Below are 5984 nucleotides of genomic sequence, written 5' to 3' on the forward strand. Positions count from 1 at the left end.
TTGTTTCTGCATGTCATATTGCAAAACTAAAATTATGGACATTACCTCATGTGGTGTAAATTCGAAAAAAGAAGTGTTGTGAATAAGTTTAAGAAAACTACAAAATTGATCTGCATTTGCCTTTATATTGTAACGCGGTTAAAAAACTAGTCATCAATATTAGCACGTGTTCCCTGATTGCACTTATGTACTACGTCGATCATTACCTTCTCTATTTCCCGCCATTTTTGTGGAATAGGCGCGTGAGTATCACACTTCCACATTTTTATAGTAAAAAACTTTCTCGGTCAAGCATTCAAAGGCATTCAATACATTTTTATATAGTTGAGAAACAATAGTCGGTAACGAAAAAACGCAGAAGATTCAAACATCGTTCTAAAATTTCTCTCTCAGCTTGAAATCAAATCATGCAGCACTCAGCTCAGACGTTGTTGGCGTTACGTATTCGTTCTTAAATTTATCACAGAGCGCGTCCGTCAAAGCTGTGAATCCTCGTTGTCTGTAGCGTCTCAATCGATGTTCTTTTATATAAGTAAGGCCATTTTTGAAAGCTCGCAAAGTGAAATTTTCAAGCCTCGTTAGACATCTACAAATGATGCGTAGTGGAAGTTTCGGTGCAAAAAGCAGTCTTTATTCTTCTAAATTTCAGAATGGTGCAAGATATTCTTCTAGTAACCAAGGCAGAAATAAACTGATTGAACTTTGTAGAATCAGGAAATCATACGATCGTTAAGCACGTGTTTCTTAGAATCAATTAATGCAAGGATATAGACACACATTCGAACTCGAAAATTTTAGTGCTGCATGATTTTTTGGAGGCATCACCAAAATCTCGTGCGGTGGATTCGATGAGCCGGAAACAAACGGGCCCCAAACAGCCATGGCTTTTGCCTTACTTCATTTACACAGGGACAAGGGGCTATATTGACCAATCAAATACTTTGAACCAACCTCTCCAGACTTCACAATGACTTGAGGAGAGAAAATACGAACACCAAAAGGGAAGAAATTTCCGAGGTGGGTACAGAAACTGCACTGGAGAAATGCGTGTCGAACGTTGATGTGTGTTCCGCGAGATGTGTCGGCGGTATACCGCGAGTGATAGACAGCGCCTTTCCTTTCCTGGAAATTATGGAACGCTGGTGGCCTTTGCTGCGTTCAATGAACGCTGGTTGTATTTGACAAGGGGAGAGTGATGTACGGTGTGCAGCAACAACGCTCATGTATTCGTATTTCTGCACTGCAGATTCTGCAGTGCTCTCGGCATCTTTCAGATTACAGTTGATTGATTACTTCTCTTTACACACTTTCTAACCATTCTCAAACATTTGTGCACGAAAATCATGCCCTTTCCCGCTGGTTCATGTTCAAACATTTCAAATTTCCTGCCATTGGTAGTTAGGCCTACGTCACCGGAAGTCTATTACCATGTGACCCTCTTTGGACATCTACATTACCCTTTCCAGCTATTTCGACTTCTGAATGACTTACTTGCCTCTAATAATTATCATCATCATCATCATCATCATCATCAGCCTGACTATACGCACAGCAGGGCGATGGCCTCTCCCATATTTCTCCAAATAATCCGGTTCTGTGCTAACTGCATCCCCTTGACCCCTGCGACCTTCTTGACCTGATCCGCCCACCTAACTTTCTGCCGCCACCTGCTACGCTTTCCTTCCTTTGAATCCAGTTTGTTACCCTAAGCGACCATTGGTTATCCTCTCTTCGCGCTACATGTCCAGCCCATGCCCGTTTCTTCATCTTGATTTCCACTAGAATATCAATAACATGAGTTACTTCTCGGAACCACTCTGCACGCTTCTTATCTCTTATTGTTACCTCTCCTATTCTTCTTTCCTTAGCTCTCTGAGTTGTCCTCAACTTAAGTAGAACCCTCTATGTTAGCTTCCTCATTTCAGCCCCATACAGATAGATGCATATGTGGTATACTTTCCTCTTGAACGATACCGCTAAGCTGCTAGTCATAATCTTCGAGTGCTTGCCAAATGCGCTCCATCCCAATCTTATTCTTCTTGTTATTTCCTTTCCATGGTCCGTTTCTGCGGTTACTACCTGCTCTAAGTAGACATATTCGCCGACTACTTCCAGTGCTTTGCTACCTAACGTAAGCTCCTGTTCCTTTCTGAGGCTGTTAAACATTACCTTAGTCTTTTGCATATTGATTTTCAGGCCTACCTTTCAAATTTTTCTGTCTAGGTCACAAATCATTATTTGTGGATCATCTCCTGAGTTACTTAGCAAGGCAATGTCATCAGCAAATAGCAGATTACTGAGGTATTCTCCATCTACCCTTATCCCTAAGTGCACCCATTCCAAGTCTCTGAATACTTCCTCTAAACAAGCTGTGAATAGTACTGGAGAGATTGTGTCTCCTTGCTTACCACCTTTGTTTATGGGAATTTTGTCACTTTCTTTATGCAGAACTATGGTTGCTGTGCGCCCTCTATATATATCTTCCAGCACTTTCACGTAGGTCTTGTATACACCCTGATTTCGCAATGCCTGTATGACAGCCGTGGTTTCTACTGAGTCAAATGCTTTTTTGTAATCAATTAATGCTATGTAAAAGGGTTGGTTATATTCCGAGCATTTTTCTATCACCCGGTGCCTCTAACAGCAATCCGATATACTAACTAGTTCCTTCTTTAGAGCTTCGAGGAGGTCATGTCCATCCGAAACCAGCCTACATAGCCATTCAACACCTTCGAATTAATAATCCTCCAAGCGTTAAAATATAGTTAGAGAAACCTGAATGATGAAAAGCCGTTCATGGGCCAGGCACCCCACACACGCAACAGTTCTCGACACTAATTTGGAGCTCTGCATCCCTCCCACCCTAATACATATATTTTCCTTGCGAAGTAGAACAGTGAATTGAAGTGCAATATTATAGTCCTTTAAAAATATTCAGAGAATCTGCATATTATGTACTTATCGTATTTTTAAACGCACATTTACTGCAAAGAAGAATAGTCTGGCACAATAAAAGGCGGTTCAGAATAATATGTGAAGTCAACGCACAGACGCAGGCTATGCAGGACTTTTGCCGCACGTCACGGTTGGCAAAAAAAAAAAGCGACCCCGTAGGTGATCACCAAGAAAAGAGTTTAATAAATTAATGTTTACGGCATCTTTATCCGCTGCTTCTAAACGCCATTTTTCAACCACAACCGCTGTGTGCGTTCCTGAAATGCGAGCCTACGTGGCAGCCTTGTTGATGTTGGCTGATCAGGCAGGTTGATCATATCTGTGGCTTCCACTTTTTTAATTCCGAGCGGTCAGTCAAGAAGGTCATATTCGTTTCTTACGATGGAGTGCGCCCATAGATTTAGTGAATAATTCTACATAAATTGAGCAGCGAGTTCCAGCTGATAGTGTGTGAGGGAACCGGTACAGATTTAATTTTATTATCATCATCATCATCATAAGCCTAACTATACCCACTGCAGGGCGAAGGCCTCTCCCATATTTCTCCAATTATCCCGGTTCTGTGCTAGCTGCATCCACTTAACCCCTCCGAACTTCTTAATCTCATCCGCCCACCTAACTTTCTGCCGCCCCCTGCTACGCTTTCCTTCTGTTGGAATCCATTTTGTTACCCTCAGCGACCATCGGTTATCCTCTCTTCGCACTAAATGTCTTGCCCATGCCCATTCCTTCTTCTTAATTTCCACTAGAACGTCGGTAACCTGAATTATTTCTCTGACCCACTCTGCACGCTTCCTATCTCTTAATATTACCCCTAACAGTTTTCGTTCTATAGCCCTCTGGGTTGTCCTCAACTTAAGTAGAACTCTCTTGGTTAGCCTCCACGTTTCAGCCCCATAGGTGAGTACAGGTAAGATGAAACTGTTGTATACTTTCCTCTTGAGCGATACCGGTAAGCTGCCAGTCATAATCTGCGAGCGCTTCGCAAATGCGCTCCATCCCAATCTTATCCTTCTTGTTATTTCCTTTTCATGGTCCAGACTTGATTTACGGAAGCGTAACGGAGTGCTTCTTCAAATATCCCACCGAATAAAACAGGAAATCCTGCACACCTAAACCTCATCTGGCAAGATGCTTTCGTATTATAAATCATCCATGGTGTATGAATGAAATGGTAAACGGTCGGGGCACCTGGATGAGAGACCTCTAAGATACGATGCAGGTGCGCGGTAATGTCAACTCATATCGCAGACTGATTTGTTTTACTGGCCGCAGCTTTATGTTTACCACTGTTTACAGCTAGACGCTTACGACGCTGGAAGAGTTCCGCTATTACTGTACACGTCGGAGAAGTAGTCGACGGCAGTGATGACTGCAAACTAAAATGACAGAAAAATAATTGAGCAAAGAAGAATTTGTTGGAAGGCAAGAACAGCAGTTTAGCTTTTGCAAGGTCCCCTCTAAACTGAGTAATGCATCAAACTGTGTCGTCTACTATTGGTAGCTGTTGTTAATTATGCCATGCTTGTTGATGCACCAGGCAACAAAAATACCTCTACATCTTTTTGCAGTCATATGTGCGACTGTATTCCTTAGCTCACTTTGCCTTCTCTTTCATAAAGGTCTGCCTGATTTGTAAACATTATATTTACCGTTCACTGGTAGGCTGTATATTGGTTTGGGATCTCATTGGGATACAACATTAAAAATAACAGCTTTTCATTCATTAGCAGCAACGTAGAAATCATCAAGATCAGAAAGAACGCCATCAGGGTTTCACAGACCAGCGGTCATCATGTCTGCTTGAGATTGGCGATATTGCTTCTGTGGCATTGTAAACCAGCACCACTATGATCAGCGCTCCTGAAACATTCATTCAGTTTGTACTAATGTATATTCTTCGGCATTATTATCTGAACAGTGATCATGCTTTTTTTCAATGGGCAACACTAACCAAACTACTCCCTTTCTCTCCTAAAGGAATCAGTGTCTAAACGTCACCAGCGTACATTTACATGATGGTGTCAGTTAACGTCGGGGAACAGCCTCTGCTCTACGCAGAAGTAAGGACTGACTCTAAACAAATAACTTTTCAGCTCCAGGATAATATTTTCGTAATAATAATAATAGTAATAAACTTTATTCATGTAATATTTACAAATTTGTACGAGCCCACCAAAGCAACATATTTTCATCTACTTTCAGCGTAAAGATTTATGTAAAATACAAAACAACTAAGCAGGCAGAAAATGCTGCAGCAGTGCTTCATTACGCCTACTGAAAGAAAATTTTCTTAGTCTAGTCTGCCATTACCGGTTTGGCTGCAAGCGCCTCAAAGTCATCAATCAGAGTGGCAGACATTCTGCGCCATTTGTGTGCTCTGTGCAGACGGCAGCCGAATTAATGATACTGCGTGCTTCTTCCCAAGTGTTCCTATGGGCTTTATTGGAAAGTGCCTTCTTTTTATGCGTCTGTGTGCTAACCCCTGTCAAAGAGCGGCTCTCGGAGGAGAGTCATCGCCCCGGGATAAAGCGACCATGTTTTTCTGGCGCTGGAGTATCGCACGTGGCGATAGAAGTGCGACAAGTATCCTTGGACCACGACGAGCGCTTTTCTGACATCTTGCCCCTTTCCCTTTAAATTCCGAGAGAATTTAGGCGGCGGCAGCTTCCCGCCTGAGTAGATTCGCCGTCGAGATACCTAATGTGCTTACGTGTCTCTTTTCACTCTTGAGCAAGCCTGTCTAGTCGGTTTTACCCGATGCAAGACTAAAAGGTTTTTCTTGTTAGACAACGCATCGTCTTTCGCCGAGACTTTCTCATGCTTGCAACAGTGTCCCGCGCAGCATGGCTGACGCTACCCTTAGAGCATGCGAGCACCTTGCGTTAAAACTAATGAAGTCTGTCGCAAGAGATACAATTTTACATAGCATTTTATACACTGTTTCGGGCTCCCAGACGTTTCTACTGGAGTAAAAATGGAGCCCACTCTACTCTACGAGATACATTCCTGAGCAACACAGCGTGGAA

Source organism: Amblyomma maculatum, chromosome 5, assembly GCF_055883805.1.
Source record: "Amblyomma maculatum isolate TAMU_Amacu chromosome 5, ASM5588380v1, whole genome shotgun sequence".
Classification (NCBI taxonomy): Eukaryota; Metazoa; Arthropoda; class Arachnida; order Ixodida; family Ixodidae; genus Amblyomma; species Amblyomma maculatum.